The sequence below is a fragment of the Pinus tabuliformis genome, chromosome J (assembly GCF_031772625.1).
Source record: "Pinus tabuliformis cultivar Carrire ecotype Pingquan chromosome J, CPIR1, whole genome shotgun sequence".
Taxonomy (NCBI): domain Eukaryota; kingdom Viridiplantae; phylum Streptophyta; class Pinopsida; order Pinales; family Pinaceae; genus Pinus; species Pinus tabuliformis.
Window position 1 is genome coordinate 1227613264 of NC_142295.1, and position 18952 is coordinate 1227632215.

Here is an 18952-nt window from a genome sequence, read left to right on the forward strand (position 1 = left end):
TATGCATCCCGAAAGTTGATCTATAGAAATTGACGACCATAATTTGAGAGGATGCCACATCAACTTGCACCATCTCATGTAAAAGGGGTTATCCACACGGGTACCATGAAGAATACTCAACAAGGTTTGAGTTGTAACTCATCTTGTGGGCTGAATGGGTCAAATTTAACTCCCAGTTGGCTCTCGAGATGTATTATAACCAGGCCACTGGGAGGAAAAGAGGTTCCATTCTATTAGAGTGCATTTTTTCCATAGATGACCATAGTAGATGAGAGTGGATAAAGAGAGAGAAAATAGAGAGGGTTTGTGTGTTGTAGCAACTCATGAGCTACAATTTTCATTCTTTTGTACTTGCATACATTTCCATTCATAGAAAGAGAGAGCAGAGCAACCTCACCTTTTATTTGGGTTTTCTCCAGATAGAATTTCCCAAATCATGTCTTGTATTTTTGTTTATTATCAAATTTTCCACATTTTATATATTGCATGCCTAAAAACAATAACTTACTAAATCTAGAATCCTAGGGAAAATAACACTTGCAAGATTTCAAAATTTAATGATATGTTGTGATGAATTGTCCAATGGAATGGAATGTCCCCTGTATGTGAATTTCAATGGAATTGGGGACACTAGAATATCCTTTTCCTAAATATCCAAATAATACTTAAATTTTTTGTAAGGACATCTTGTTGAATCTACTGGACATCTCCACATTAAAACCTCCAAAGTCCCTTGCAGGGATGCATCTCTTGGCTACAAATGTTGAGTTGATGAAATTATGGGTTGACCCACTATCAATTAGGGCGGTGAACTATTTCCCCTATATGATACCTATAATTCTAAAAGTGTTGTAGCTTAGAACTCCTAAAAGTGTGGCTCTGGTGCCACTTCCACTTTCCAGACATGGATGCTCATATTATGAATTACTAAGCTCCTCATCTTGTATCGACCCCCGCTTCTTCCAACTCATCACTCTTGGAAACCACCTCAATGTAATACACCCCATCCTTTCCCTTGCATATGTGTCCTTGCTTCCAAGGTTCCTTGTATCTAAAACAAAGTTTCTTTCTCGTTAACTCATCTTAAATCTCTCCATCTAATCTACTGTAACACCCTCCTCCCACATCTACCCAAGAAACCGGCCAGCCGGGGTAAACATGCGACGAGAGGCCACTATGATAAGACTCAACCTCTTAGGTAACCTTAAGGAAATGGATTCGATAAAACAAGATTTTACAGACCTCCCTTAGGTGCTTCATGACCCCTAAGATAATCCACCACTCCAGGTGCCCAACCCCTCAGGGGAACCTAGCATTTTAGTGAAATAAACCCAAAGGCGCTCCCATGACAAGGCATGCATGTGACTGGAACCCTATAGTCACTTCCACAATGCCTGCAAGGGAGAAACTGCAGTCTTTTTTAGTCATATGTGCTAGAGATTGTGAGATTTAAGCCACTTTTTCAGGCCTAGTCTCCAAACCAATGCCTAGAACTTGATGAGACTTTCCAAGGCAATAGATGACACCAAGGCAGAGCCTATAACACAAACCTTTATCAAAGGTTTGACCTAACCAAGCCTAATCATGACAGACATTTTGTCAAACACTTAGTAAATATGCAACCTACAGGTGTAAATAACATATCTGAGCATAGGGGTCTCATACTTATCCGAGATTCACCATGAAGCATTGTTTCCTTATTACTTTAACTGCCATTCCATCCATTAGGTCATAGATACATTTATCATTCAATTACAAGTAAAAATATGATGAGAGTCATACATAGTTGTTGTCATAAAACACATACATAACCAACATAATAGGGACAGAAATACCCAAGAAATCACAACCATATAAGCCACATATAATCCAGTATAATACTCATATAAATGCAAGGATAAATAACCTTTCATTAATGATGCAAAATCCAAACCCTGGATGGGACTTCCACGTTCCACCCAACCATAGAATAGTTGAGCCAAATCTCTCTTCAATCATTCACCCCTGTGCCATATTCCAAGCATGAATGTGGGATCTCATAAAACACATCAATCAAAACTCATCCAGGGCTTCCAGAGGCTATCCACCTCAACCTATCAAACAGTGATTCCACCTCACCGTCGGACATCACAAAACCATCATCAGATTGGTCTCTACCCAAGCCTTCTAGGGCTCTAGAGCATTTGTTCCAACCCGGCTTCCAGGACTAGTAACTTAACCCACGATTGCATGTCGAGCTCCAGAGCATTTTTCCAACCAAGGCTCCAAGACTAGTAACTCAACCCACAACTTATACAGGGCTTGAGATCGTTTGTCCAACCAAGGCTCCAGGACTAGTAACTCAACCCACCAAGGGCTCTATAGCATTTGTCAAACCAAGGCTCCAGGACTAATAACTCAACCAAAGCTATTACAAGGTTTCCAAAGCATTTATCCAACCAAGGTTCCATGACTAATAACTCAACCCAACTGTTACAGGGCTTCCAGAGCATTTGTCCAACCAAGGCTTCCAGGAACTAATAACTCAACCCAAGCTAAGGAAACATGAGAACCAACCAAAACAAAACAAGGAAATAAACCCACAATCTCCATGGTTATCCAGGAAATGGCAAGGCTAGGCAAATCCACTGTCAATCCAGGAAATCCTCCATGCCAGTGACAGATCATAACAAAGAAACCACATGCATGTGCCATGCATGCCAAAATTAGTGAGGAAAACATACATGCAACTTGGTACCTACAAGAAAAATTGTTGTAGCTGTTGATCCTGATGCCCTCTTTCACTTTCCTGCTCTTCCTTTGCCTTCTTGCTCCAAAATTCCAAGTATCCCACACCCTCCAAGAGTGCTCCAAGAAAACTCTAAGTATCCAAGAGTATGAGAGAGAGAGAATAGAAGAGAGCTCCACCAAAAGCTGTCAAAATATTACCCATTGATCCTCAAAAACCTTTTTATCAATGAGGCCTCTATTTTCTTCATTTTCCATTATTTTCCCTCAATTTCCTCCTCACATGCAACCTGTGACCTTTCGCCTTCATTTTCTCCTAATTTCCATTATTTTCATAAATACAATGCCAATTAATGCCTCATGCCTTTCCAAAGCCTTAGCCATTGCCTTTGCCAATTTCCTTAGCCATACTAAACTTAATCAACACCCACAAAGATGTTTCCCCCACCATTCAACTTGGAATACATGTCCCATCACTGTGGCCTTATATATTTTTACATGAGTTTTTAACTAGGGCTGTTATAGAACCCTCCCCCTTGGGGGAACACCGTCCTCGGTGTTCAAAGACACCTATAACCAATAAGATTGTTGAAAATAAAACATACTGCCCATGGAGCTTTATAACACAGCTCGTTGTAGTATTTACAATGACCACTACTAAAACATGACAATCATATCATTTACTGGAGCTTTATAACATAAATCATTATGATATTTACAATAATAACAACATATACTCATGCACATTTGCTTCAACTAGCAAATAACCATACAATTTATGGAGCTTTATAAACTAGCTTGATACAATATTTACAATAATATACACATATGCACATTTTCTCAACCAACAAATAAAAGGATACAATGCTTGCATCCACATCAAGGGAATCCAGAGGCTCACACCTCCACCCTCAAAGTAATACTAGGATTCACCTCCTTCCTAGGAAGTCCAGAATCCACTAAAAAGTCAAATCTGCATCCAATGTCCAGTGCTATAATCTTGCGCCACTTATCCTCTCAGTGAACAGTTACCGACTCATTTTTCCAGGGCGCACTCCCAATATGCATCTGATTCCATCTGGCAATGCTAATGATCAAAACAAATCCATCCCCAATCTTCCCTTCCCCACTACACAATCCCTCAGGCAATCCGGTCACCCCTTTCGTGCAGTCACTCACCTTCCAAGTTCCGTTGGCACCCCATCCCAGGTAGTCCATCCCTTGGCAAGGCTTCCTCGCATCAGAAGATACAAAAACCAAGGCGCATCCCTGCCTCAAACCATCATACCGATCATAGCATGCTCATGGAAATCAACGGACACTATTGGGTACCAGTGTCCCATAATGGCCCTGCTCCTAAATTTCTTTATGAACATACTGCTGCATTTTCCTATTCCTTTTGTTGATGCTGCTAATTCTTGCAGTCGATTTCAAACACCCAACCGAGCATGTTCATGCATTCTTGTACTAAGAATATAATTTCGATTAGATTCAAAATAAATTGAAATAACTTCAAATCATACCTCATTGGTAGTTCGTCAATAAGGTACATTGGCAATTTTGTTCGCTTCCTATCACAACAAGTCAAACTGACATCTTTGACCAAATCATCAAGTATAACATATCACATCAGGTTAGCTCGAAAGACAATCGTCATAGATCAACATCATAAATCACGTATAACCATCATAAACCAAAATCATAAATCACATGTAATCATCATAGACCATAATCATAAACCGCATGCATAGTAAAAGTGAAATAAAATATTAATACTTACCCTTTAATCAATCCTTCTACCTTTGTCTTCTATTTCGTAGGCACCCTAGATCGGTTGCCACACTAGACAAACGTCCAATGCCTTCTCCTAAACCATGTGCATGTACACATAGTGTGCATGACACACATACAATCACACGCTATATACAACACCATTCAATACACGCACCTACACCTGACATACAAGACATACACCTACACTCGGTGTGCAACACAACACAAATACGTATATAGAGTGCAACACATTGAATACATATGTCACGATACCATGACTACACAATGCACATACATAGTATCACATGCCCTTAACAAAACATGTACGACATGCACTCAATCCCACATGTACACCAGTACCACATGTACAAACCACCACCTGCACAACGTGTGCACAACATCACATGTACATGACACCACCTGCACAACGTGTACACAACTCCACATGTACACTGCACCACTATACAACGTGTACACAGTACCACACACACAACATGTACGCGACACCACATGTACACAATGCCACATGCACAACATGTACACAACACCACCTGCACACAACGTCACTTGTACAACATGTACACATCATCACATGCACACAACACCGCTTGTACAATCACGCACACAACACCATATGTACATAGTGCCACTCGTACAACATGCACAAAACACCTCTTGTACATAACACCACATATCCAACATGTACATATCATCATCTATACCAAACATTGCATATGCAACATTCATACAACACTATCTGTACTAACACCATGTACATAACATTGCATAAACAACATGTACACACACTATATATACGCAATATCACATGCACACAATGTCACAGATGCAACATGTACAACATATACAACATATGCGCAATAGTAGTATGACAAATCCAAAACCACACTATCTCTACCAAGCAATACTGTTTCCATTGTCTTACCCATGCTTGCCCCAACATGTCGCAAACCATGTTGCTTTCATTTCGCTGATGTATCCCTCGATATAACCTGTCCATACAATAGACATAATATAATCACATAATATTAACTCATAACCACATGATACTGACCTCGTATATTTGTCATGACTATTCTTCCCACTTGATTCATCATGAACCATGAACCTCTTCATGCCATTCTCCTGCATAAGTAATCATTCCTCCACAAGAATGGTCCCTGACAATCCTGTCGGATAGTGACATAGATACATATACATAAATATCAGCATAAAATAATCATGGTCCTGTCAAACATCGATATACATACATACATACATGTATACATATAAACATCAACATAATCATGATCGCAACATAATTACTAGATATCATAAGATCAAGGTTAAGAGAACTTCCTTTATTCATGCAACACATGCGCAACATTGAGAACAAAAGTTCCCAACATAGCTAAGGCATATGACGCCTCAAATCCATTTACTTTGCCTTTTTCTGTTACATTTCTCATGACTATACTGCCATCGTCCATCTACACCAATGGACCCAACTAGTCCAACCGACTGTTATAGTCTTACCTTCCGCTACTCTTACTCATGCACCGAGCTTCATCTGTGTCTTACATTACCTGTTGGGTACCACACATCTCTCCCTAAGCTACATTATTTTCCTCTTTCCCAAACCAATTCCCAAGACTCAACACATACAAGGCAAGATAAGAAACAAACAAGAAGAAGACCATGAAAACCCATAACAATATGACACTACAACAAAGTGGAAAGGCCTTGCACCAGACATAAACAAAAGTGCAAATCAAGCTCAACAAATCATAAAAGACCAAAAGTACAAGACTAGCAACAAACACCATGACTCCATCCCCATGATTCCCAAGGAAACTCAACCAGAGCCTTCTTCAATATTTCATGGCAACCTCTCTTGCCATGTAACTGCCTGCATCATATTTCCATCAACACATAATTGCCAATGCATAAATAAACATAACAATACATTGTTTACCTTACCTTGTTGTGCCAAGCACATTTCTTACAACTAAACACATCCACACCATCTCTCAAACCCAAGCTATTACAGGGTTTCCAGAGCGTTTATCCAACCAAGGCTCCAGGACTAATAACTCAACCCAACCGTTACAGGGCTTCTAGAGCGTTTGTCTTACCAAGGCTTCCAAGAACTAATAACTCAACCCAAGCTAAGGAAACATGAGAACCAACCAAAACAAAACAAGGAAATAAACCCACAATCTCCATGGTTATCCAGGAAATGGCAAGGCTAGGCAAATCCACTATCAATCTAGGAAATCCTCCATGCTAGTGACAAATCATAACCAAGAAACCACATGCATGTGCCATGCATGCCAAAACTAGTGAGGAAAACAAACATGCAACTTGGTACCTGCAAGCAAAACTATTGTAGTTGCTAACCTTGATGCCCTCTTGCGCTTTCTTGCTCTTCCTTTGCCTTCTTTCTCCAAAAATCCAAGTATGCCACACCTTCTAAGAGTGTTCTAAGAAAACTCTAAGTATCCAAGAGTATGAGAGATAAAGAATAGAAGAGAGCTCCACCAAAACCTGTCAAAAGCTTACCCATTGATCCTCAGAAGCCTTTTTATCAATAAGGCCTCTATTTTCTTCATTTTCCATTATTTTCCTTCAATTTCCTCTCACATGTAACCTGTAACCTTTCACCTTCCTTTTCTCCTAATTTCCATTATTTTTCATAAATACAATGCCAATTAATGCCTCATGCGTTTCGAAAGCCTTAGCCATTGCCTTTGCCATAATAAACTTAATCAACACCCACTAGGATGTTTCCCCCACCATTCAACTTGGAATACGTGTCTCATCACTGTGGCCTTATATATTTTTACATGAGTTTTAACTAGCGTTGTTACATCTGCTTCTCCCCGTTTCTTCCTTTTGAAAGGGCAACTTATCTTTAGTATGTTGAGGAAGTGATGGTCTGGAAGGTGCTTTATTTTTATGCACCACATCCTCCATATCGCTCATCCTAATAATGGCATCATGTAGTGATCTTTGCTTGAAGGCCTTAACCCAACCCCATAGAGGTTCAACTAATCCCTCTATGAAAAACATGACCAACTTGCATTTTGACATGTCATTCACTATGAATGCTACCTGTTGGAACTTAGATATATACATATATGGAGTGCTTGTCTGCTTGAGCTAAGCTAGATCTCATAAATGAAGCTTTGAGTTATTCTTTTCAAACAATCAATCAACCTTTCTGTGAACACCAAGTAGGATGTGATGCTGGAATGTCTGAAGGTAGTGAGCCCATGGTACTAGTACTCATGAGTTTCACCTTCCATATGCAGAGTAGCATACTGGATGACCTTTGTCTCAGTTATAGGGTTGAGTTGGAAGTATGTATCCAACTTCTAAACCCATGCCCTGGCAATGCAACTATATGTCCAATCAAAAGTGGGAAAGGTTATTTTTCTTGCCTTTTTCGAAAGATCATAGTTTTGTGATCCCCGCCCACACTCCCTAGGCTTGCTCAAGTATATGATGGTGCAAAAGTCCTACAGGGACATAGCCGCATGGAATTCTCCCCCCAATGCATGATATTCTTTTACATAGTCATTAAAAGTCTCACTGCTTTGCTGCTGCTCTTGATTATTTGGTGGTTGTTCCTCCAAAAAGTTTGGTAAGAGTGGCCTATGTGCTATTATGATGGGAGTCTATGGGTTAAATTGGGCCATATTAGAAGCATTTCCCACCTTGACATGTTTCCCACTATGGCCATTTGATCTCTCAATACCACTATTGTTGTTTATTTTGATTTCCTTGCAAGCTTGTTATTGATCGAGTGATGACTTGCACCAATTCTTGTTGCCCCTTTGCCATTATCTGCACCGATTCTTTTTGTCCTTGTACCCACTCATGTTTTTCACTAGCTAAATTGCTTAAGGCATGCATGATACTTCCCCATGGTTGATCTTCTCGATCACCCATTTCTAGTTGATCATGGTTGATCTTTGCTTGTCTAAGAGGGCAAATGTTGTCCAAAGAGTGTTGGCTATAACATGATTAATCACCTGAAATTTAATCTTTCTTGTAGATAAATTATGCTTCTTCCAAATATAAACTCAGCCCTGTACTAGAAGAGTAGAATTGTACATGGTATGCACAAGTTCTCTTGGCCTCTACTAAACATGACACTCAACAAACAGGGAAAATTCGATCTATAAGTCCAGTCTCTTTAAAGTGTCAGCCTCTCAAAATATATTTGAAACCTCACCATACTCTATCCTCCAATGTACGAGTTCAACCATTAATTAATTTGGCCCTATGTAACTATTTCAATCTACACACCATTAATTTGATTTAAGTAAATTGAGATTGATCTGGATTTAAACAAGAACGCAACAAATTACAGAGATAACCATAAACACAAAGATGCAGCGGAAATAATACTTCATTTCATTACTGTAAAATACTGAAATATGCTTACAACCAGAAATGGAAATAAACCAGCTAGGGCGATGGTAGCTTATCTCTGAGAAGAGATGTGCAACTACATGCCTCTGAACTATTCTCCAAACTGTGTTACAATGAGGTTCGAAGGCCTATTTATTGTTGAGAAACAATGGAAAACCCTTCACATCCCGAAACCTAACCCTAGAAGATGAAACGCCAAATTGTGGGCCCCGTTTGGGTAAATTGGTACATCAATTTCTCGGGGTCGTAACTTTGGCATACGATCTCCGTTTGACGCGTACCTCGAAAATGGGGATTTCAAAATTAACTTGTACCTTAAATGGTGTGGCGTTTCCAGAGTCGCTGTTGGAAGCCGATGCGTCGCCTCTGGGTAGCCGCTGAAGGATATGCGCAAAGCTATCCATCATCACGTTCCTTTGTCGCTCGAGCGCTTCTTCGAACAAGATTTTGATAGGATCTCCTGCCCCCTCGTCTTTCTTCTCATCCGCCATGGGAGGCTGTCGGGATTTGCGAGGCTGGTCTTACAAAGGTTCGACCAGTTCAAGCCCTAACTCCTTATATCCCGACCTCGTTGGGGACATGCAAAGAAAAACAGAGAAAAAGCAGACCGCTCTGATACCACTGATCCAGATTTAAACAGGAACACAACAAATTACAGAGATAACCATAAACACAAAGATGCAGCGAAAATAATACTTCATTTCATTACTGTAAAATACTGAAATATGCTTACAACCAGAAATGGAAATAAACCAGCTAGGGCGATGGTAGCTTATCTCTGAAAAGAGATGTGCGGCTACATGCCTCTGAACTGTTCTCCAAACTGTGTTTCAATGAGGCTCGAAGGCCTATTTATTGTTGAGAAACAATGGAAAACCCTTCACATCCCGAAACATAACCCTAGAAGATGAAACGCCAAATTGTGGGCCCTGTTTGGGTAAATTGGTACATCAATTTCCCGGGGTCATAACTTTGGCATACGATCAGGACCCGAAAAACTGCTAAAAATAGTAAACTGTGCTACAATTTAGGAAACTGAAAAGACTGAAAGAGACAGTTGTAGGGGTCCAAATGGGTTGGTGGGTGGCCACCAACATCCACCTGGATCAGAGATATGCAACAATAGCAATCTAACATGTAACTTTGACATAAATAACAACTACAAGCTAAAAACAAACCATAAGGCATGACATAAATGCTATAAATGATACAAAACCTATTGTCAATGTTAATAGTGGAATGAGGAAGGATACTATAACATTAATTGAGGGATTTACTCCCGAAATCCAACTTTTGAACTAATTTTTATTTTTATTTTTGTAGGCAATGCCTTATGAATCACACATGCCTCATAATTGTTATGTATGTGGGCTTTGGTACAAATAATGCTTTACAAACCGTCTTTGGTTAACAAAAGTATCATGTGGTACAAAATCTCAACATGTAGATATGACATTATAACAAAATAACCTATACCATACAGAACAACTACAAACTAAAAACAATTTATAAAACATCATATCAAAACCATCCCATGTTAAATATCATGATGCTATCACATAGAGTCGAAGACTTACACCCTAAAACCAACTTTAAATCCCTAAAACCAACTTTAAATTTGTAAAAATCACTTGGTTCATATAATACCTTATAAATCATTTCCATCCCTATTTGTTATAGGTGTAAATTTTAATATACTTTTTTTTTATAAACCATCTCCAACTAAAAACAAATATTAATATAAAACAAAATCTCAACACACTAATATATCATTATAACACAATAACTTATAACATCACATCTTAAAAAAAAATATAATAATCCTCATAACTTTGACATTAAATTTATCAAAGATGTTAACATAAAGAAAAGAAGACTATCTTATCAACTTATAAACTTTGACACAAAACTTTAATTCATATAATTTTTCATAAAAATAATACATTGCATCCACTTCAATCTCACAATTAGTTTATAAAAAAAATTATTCACCCCATACACCCAAAACACAAACTACCATAAGATGAATAAATATCCAAAAAAATCCAAAATAAAAATGCGACGGTTCGAAAGCCAAAGGACAGAGTAAAGAGCAAGATGCCCACCCTTCTCTTCCTCGTATGAATGTGACCACCACGTTAAAAAGCAGCTTTTGTCTGTTCACAAAATTCCAAACTTCTTAATCTTTTAAAAAAGCCCGTAGATTATTGTAGACCTTTATTTTAAGGTCACCCGTTTGCAGAATCCAAAAAGCCATCCTATTCTTATCACAATGATCCATGAAGTACGCAGTTCAATCGAATAAAAACAATATCCAACGCAACTCATGTCTATCCTCCAATGGCATTATTCCATTTTAGCTTTATCAGAAATGAAATGGGAGACCCCGCGGTCAAAGGGACCACCTCGTCTCGGTCAGAGAATATTGACAGCACCGACCCAAATTCAAGTCCCGGTGCCTTCTGTATGAAGGTGCATAAAAGGGGCAACAGCTCTATCGAACTCATTGCATTTGTACTGGGTGCGTTCGAACTTCTAATATCTCTGCTATCGAACAGAAATTTGCATTCTCTTTGAAAACTCTGAAATTCTGATCTGGGAAAATCGGAATCATCCATTATAAATTCTTGTGGGTTGTGACAGCAATCTGTCTTTGAGTTGAATCGAGCAATGGCGGAGCCTGAGACATTTGGTCCAAGATTGAAGAAACTGAAGCGAATGCCTCATATATTTTCACAGGTGCTGGAACTGCCCGTCCCCTCCGATTTTCCCGTTAACTGCGAGGAGACGGAAACCGCCTTCAGATTCGTGATCAAAGATCCGGATATGGTAATCGATGGTACAGTGAAAGCGGAGGTTCTGAGAATCGTACCAGGGGCTAAGAAGGTCGTCCTACGTGGCGTGTCTAGGACAGGCTCCGCTTTGAGCGAGCTGGAAACATGGCGGTTCCGTCTGCCTCCCTGCACTAATCCGGATGCAACTTCGGCGTCTTATAAGGACAGGCGTTTTGACGGTTGTTGTTCCCAAATCGTGGAGTTGCAAGGAGGATAAGTGCGGCGGGGTGGTTGCCGACGATAACGGGAGCGCAGTCTCTGTTGGGCCTGTTAGCCCAATTAGCGTCTTTTAGGTCTGTAAGTATTTTGGGCAAATGGGTTAACGAGAATTCTGTTAGCCCAATTAGCGTCTTTTAGGTCTGTAAGTATTTTGGGCAAATGGGTTAACGAGGATTTCATTAATATATGAAGGAATTCTGGTTCAGTCCCGTCTTGTAATGTGGCCTAATTTCCGAGAATGGTGTTGGTATCCTTATAAAATTTCAAGCTTAAATCGAATGCTAAATATATTTCAGCTTAGATTTAAAATATGTCTCAGATTAAATGTTGATTAAATTTCAGGTTAGATTTTGAGTATTTTCCAGACTAGATATTAAGGTTCTTGTTTGTCAGTTTTCCCCAAATCTTTAAGATTTGAATTGAAAGAGTTATTGCGAGTATATTTTGGCCGTGTGTGTATGTGAGCAGTAAGTATTATAAGACCACAATTATGGAAAGAGGGAAGCAAGTTTCAAATTTTCGAATAGGTTCGAGTACATCTTTTTATCATTATTAGTGTTATAGCACATACCCATCTACCCTGGGTTTGAGATGCAACTTGGTGTTATTATTCTTATTGTGCATAGATTTTGATCTGCAATTGATCAGAGGCGAGGCTTAGAAAGCCTCACCTCTCACCTGGATCTTTCAAAAACTCAACTCAGAAATAAATGAATCACACACAATCACACAAGATAAGATAAAAGACTCTAATATTCACTTGTATTATGAGGCTTGATAAACTTTTAAAGAGATTTACAAATACTTATTTAGAAATTGATAAATGTGAAGCAAGTGCCTACTAAAGCGGGGTGGGAGGGCACATATCCAAAGGGAACCCCCTCTGAATGCTGCTCTTGATATAAAAACTCATGGATTCTGGGTGGGGTATGGAATTTGTAGCAAAAGTGGCTACATGGATTTTGTAGGTGTTGTGATGGGGCAGAGAAACTGAGACATCGTAGCTAGGAAATGTCTGAAGAAAGAGCTAAATATTAAGAAAGAAAGTGAATGTAGAATGGCTAGAAAATAAGAACATGTAGCCACTAGAAAATAAGGAGGATGCTAGTAGCAACAATTTAGAGCATATTTTTTTTAGATCAGGCCCAAGGAGTGACTTGCTTTGATACCAATTGAACTACAATTGATCATAGGTAAGCCACACCTTTCAGCTAGATCTTCTAAAAACTTGACTCAAAAACAAATGAATCATACACAATCACACAAGATAAGATAAAAGGCTCTAATATTCACTTGTATTACCTTGAGGCTTGATAACCTTTTAAAGAGATTTACAAATACTTATTTAGAACTTGCCTCCTTTGTTGTTAGTTGCCAAATAGGAAAAGCTAAATACGTTATTTAGATATTGCCTATCATGATATAAGTTGCCTAGGACTAGATGTTTCCTTCCTCATTAGATCAATGTTTTTAAAACCTGAACCGGTGACTGGACCGGTCCACATAATGAACCGGTTTACCGACCGGAATCGGTCTAACCGGGATTGGTTTGGTCTAAACCAACCGGTTTTAGAAAATAACATTAAATAACTAATTTTTAATGAAACAAAACTATTTTTAAGATTTAAAACCACGATTCCAAGCCAATAGAGACAAAATATGCAAAGTTTGCTCATTTATATACCATGTAAAGGTGAATATATCGAAATGGCACCGAGTGCAATACATATCATCGACAAAATAGCAAAATACATAAGCAATGAGGCTCTAAATGGCCTATAAAGTCCAAAAAAATGCTGCAAGCTATGAGGCCATTGGCCTACTACAAGTCTACGATGTACACATGATCAATCATCAAGTTCATCACCACTACTAGCCACAGGATCATCATCAAGAGCTACATAGACATCATCTGGTTCAGAGTCTGAGGATGCCTCAACCTGATTTGCAATCTCAGTAGCAATGCCACCAATAACAATAGAAGTGGACCTAATGGAAGCACGAGTTTGTCGACCTGCACGACTAGTGCCTTCCATTGGTTCTTTGCCTTTCCTTGATGCCGCTATTGATCCTGGTTCTGATGCCACCACAAAATTTGCTTCATCCCCCGCTAAAGCCACGTCGATATCAAAATCAGCCTCAAACACATGATCTTTAGTCTCCTCCACCCATTCTGATGTTGGATCAATATCGTCCAACACAATGGGATCTAGATCAGGTGCTTTGTTCATCATTTGGTTCCTCCTCAGTCGAAGGTTGTATTGCACGAAAACAAGATCATTTAACTGTTTTTGTTCCTTAAAGGCTTGGAGAGGGTGTTTTTGGAGGGAAAACACTCTTAATTTGCCTCTAAAACCCCTAAACTACCTTGGAAAAGCTGCACTGTGGGTCCTCGGTGGGCATGGCAGGTAACCGGCCGGTTTAGGACCGGTTAGGTCAAATTTTCCGCCACATAGCCTATTAAATGGGGTTTTTCACCGGTTCCAACTGGTGGGCCAGCTAATCGGCCGGTTAGACCAGTAACCGGTTAGTTAGGCCGGTTTTTAAAACTATGCATTAGATGTTATCGTTATGAGTCAGGCAGCTTGGCTGCCCAAATCTATCTAACCCTGCGTTATCATTATTAGTACAAATTCATCTATCCCCAAGTTTGAGCCGTAACTTGTGGTTTGTCAGTTTGGAGGTTGGATATTTTGAGTTTCAATATTTTATAGGTTATATGCATCTTTGAGCTTCACAACATCTATAGCTACACATAATATGGAGGTATACATGACCATGAATTAATATCCATATTCAAAGTATCTAATCAACCATTGAGATTCTATGTAACACGTGGACACATGCACAAAGATGAAGAGGTGATGAATAATCCCCTCTAGCGACTGGATTGATTTTTTAGTACATTTATTATTATTATTATTTTGTTGGAAATCGTCTTTATAGGTTAGAGATGTACTAATCTTATGGAGCTTAGGTAGGTAGAATCTGGTTAAGCACTAGACGTAGCTGCAATACACTTTTGTTGGTAACTTGGTTGGTTTGTGGTCTACCGGTGGGAATTTTTATGACAATTAGTCTAGGATTGATTCTCAACACATGATTGTATTATGGGCTTAACTTGAAAATCCTTGAACCAACATCTCCCAAGGGTTTTGATCTCGCTCTGCCTAGAGATTGGGTGGTTTCTATCTTAAAAAACAAAAACAAACAAAATAACAAAAACAAACTTTTTCTAGTTCACTGCTTGACCAAAGCCCAATGAACATCATAAGTTGCTGGTGCAGACTCTTGCCAAAGTTATGGGAAGATTGTGGGTATTGTTACTGCAAAATTTAGCAACCTAGTGCAAAGCCTCATTAGGGAATGTAGGTCTTATGGCAACAATGGGATTCACCACCACTATTATCTTAGTGGCTTCTCATCAGAGCTTTGGAATAAGGCAATGCCCATCAAGTAGATACACGGCCAACCTGAGGGTGTCCTGGGTCGTTTGGGGCACATCATGAATTTTGCTAACGACTGAAATTCTCGGCTCGACATTTCATGATTTGGAGGTGTGGAAAAGGCCATACATCCATGTGGTGGCTCATGAGGGGCTAATGCTCCTCTTTGAGGGGGCAATGTTTAGGCTGCATGGTCACAAGTGCTCTCATGCTAGGCTGGACATCTTCTTTATGGTGCCTCAAAAGGGCCAAATCATCCCTCGAGGGATATTCAATGCATTTGTGAGAAACCACTTGAAATATTCTCTCAAGATCAAGTGAGATCAACGTCATCAGGTAAAGAAACCTTTAAAGTATCATAGTGGACCATATTCAATGTTAGCGGCAAAAAATACTTCCACACAAACCTTGTCTTGAAATGTCTTTTTTCGCTGTTGGATTGTAAGCAAGTTTTTCACTTGTTAGGGATGATTATATAATTAATCCTATTAGGTGCTTCTAGATTCAAAGGGAAGGATAGTTCCTAGGTAGGCCCATCAATCCATAGGTGCATTTTGAAAAATGTGTAAAAATGTGAGAAAGACTTTAAGGAGGATGCCTCTACTTTGGTGCCAATGAAAGAAGTCCAACATCTTGTGTGTAATGATGTTAAGAGGGAGCAATCGTGGAGGCTTGAGTTAATCCTTTCCTTGGCCTATTTTTACCATCTCTCTCGTTCACCTTTTATTTTAATGATCTTTCTTTGGTTTCTTGCGTAGCTTGGGTGACTTGTGAAAATTTAATCTATTGCATTAATTGAAAATTATTCTCTTAATTGTAAATTTAATTATGTAGTTTATTTGCTATGACAAACATTGAATAAATCACTATTGCAATTTTCACCATAAAAATACTGCGGAAAATAGAATATTGTAAACTGAGAAATTCTAGCATACACACAAAAATTTAACACAATTTTTTTGGACAATTGTCCCTGAAAAAACCCAACTTGGGAAAATTGGTGCAACATATGAGGGTTTTATGATTATTCTTCAACAACAAATTTGAGTACAATAATTTGGATGCTCTATTGGCAATCCAATGTAGGAAAAATATTGGCAAAATTATTGAGAATTTTTCCTCACCCACAATTGGTTTCTTGTGAAAATTTCTGAATCTACACATTATAAATCCTACTGCAATCACTGGTTTACCATCTCCTACTTGTTTTTACATTCAACAAGTTATTTGATTATTTAAATAGCGATGAAAACACTATTGCAGACTACACATACATACAAATCATGAACTGAAATGAAATGAGACAAATACACAAGGGACATCGTTATTTTTGGACAATCGTCCCTGGAAAATCCAATGCAGGAAAACCGGTGCAGCATATAGAGGGTTTCTATTATTAAGCAGATTTTTGAATACAAATAGGGTGCCAAATTCGGCTCACCCAACAGAGAATAAACCCGGCAGAAGTACCTATCCAGAGACATATGAACAAACCCCACAGGTGAATGCGCTGTTCCTAGTGCTGGGCAGCAATGGCTGCTCCAAACTCTGCTCTGGAACTGCGTCACTAAGACCCCTTAGCCTCCACTGCGTTAGAGCTCTCCTTCTGCGTCCCTGCGACACTGCGTCAGAGCTCTCTCTTTGCAACACTGCGTCATTGCTCTCCCTCTGTGTCACTATGTCACTATGACACTGTGTCACTGGGAGCTCTTAGCCTCCACTGCGTCACTGCATCAGAGCTCTCCCTCTGTGTCACTGCAACACTGAGAGCTCTTAGCCTCCACTACGTCACTGCGTTAGAGCTCTCCCTCTACGCTGTCTCTCCTGGTGCTTCTCTGCCTCTCTGCTATGTATTCTCGGCCTTGGACTGAAGTCCCTCCGCCGAATTGCCCCTCACTACAATAGATCACTTGTTCGATTTTCTTAGCAAACCTCGCCCCATAAAATCGAACTAACTGACCTTTCAAGTGTGTATCTCCAACTGAACCTCAAGCTTCCTCTTATACTTTTCCTGTTGACAAATCAATGGCCGAGATTAAGTCCCAAATCAACGGCTAAGATTAAAACAGGCTTGATCCTCGTCACTTAGAAGTTTCTCACCCATATTTTTTTTTTTTTTTCTAAGTTAAGACTAACCTAAGTACCCACGGGGGATTTGAACCAGTGACCTATCGCAAGGAGTGCCTTAACAATGCACCCATTCACCGTCAATCCAAAGCCCCGTGGGCCACCCATATTCTTATTAATACCCATTAATATTTTTATTTTCTTAAGTTTAGACTTAGGAACCCATTAAAAATATTAATTATTTTAATAACTCCTCATCTAGGTGGAATTTCTCCAAACGATTTCTGGGTTTTGGAGGTCTCAAGTGTTTTAGCCCCTCCACAAAATTTCGGAGCTAGAGCGCATTCGATGGTACCGAAAATCAACACTCCCTCTTAGCGAAGAATGTGCTCTAGTAACACTTCTTAATAGAAGTACTACATTGATCCACTGCATCGGTCCTATGTGCTGCTGATGCTTGGCCAGATGCCCTTCATCCATTGCACTGTTGCTTCTTGTACTACTGCCCATGACTCTGCCACTGCCATTGCTACATCTATACTACAACTCCCTCTCAAAACGCTACATCATGTTGCCCATAGCACTGCCACTGCTACATCTGGACTACAACTCCCTCTCAAAATGCTGCATCATGTTGCCCATAGCACTGCTACTGCTAACTGCTGCATTGAAACTCAGTTACTGAGAAGTAAGTAACTGAAACTTCACCAAAAAAATTGACATGCTGGTTAGTCTAGATGCCTCGTGATGTTAAAGCTACCTCTGTTGCTAATCTGTGCTGACCCTCTGCTGCTACTGCGCTATTGCAAACTGCTCTGTGCCTCTCGCACTGCTACGACATCTACTACGCTGCCTCAGACTTTGGTACTCTAGCTCTGCCACTGTCGCTCCATCACACCTCGCTCCAACCGACACCTGCCATTTTGCTACTTTCGCTAAGGGCTCCCGTAGCTGTATGTGATCTAAGAGTTTGGGCACCTCAAGGATCTTGCCCCATTCATGTAGTCCTCTCGACTACAACTCCATGTCGCCCCACCTCTTCTCGAGAGGCGCATGAGCACTCATGGCACAATCGTCATCCTCGCCTTCCCTATTAGCTTTCATTGGAGCAACCTTCAATTCATAAGCTTCCTCCTTGCCCTTCTTCCAGGGGCATTGAGTGGCATAATGTCCAAGTTCCCCACACGTGAAGCATTTGACCTTGGAAATATCCTTTTTCTTCTGCTTCTGTTGCCCTTGCCATCCCGATGATGCGAGAGCTGCATCCTCTTCCTCATCCTTCTTGACCCGGGCTCCTTTGCCGCTACCCCCTGCCTTGTTCAACCTCCTGATCTCTTCTTGTCGAAGAGCTGCCCACATCTCCTCCCAATTAGGGAGAGTCGCTTTGCCCAAGATACTTTGGAAAATGTTTCCCAATCCTCGGTGACTGCATTCAGAGTAATATTGACC

At 39.9% G+C, this 18952-nt stretch overlaps 1 pseudogene; it reads left to right on the plus strand.

Moving 5' to 3' along the window:
* The first annotated feature begins 11308 nt into the window (after positions 1-11308).
* LOC149231558 (uncharacterized) lies at positions 11309-12301 on the plus strand (annotated as a pseudogene).
* The last annotated feature ends 6651 nt before the right edge of the window (positions 12302-18952 follow it).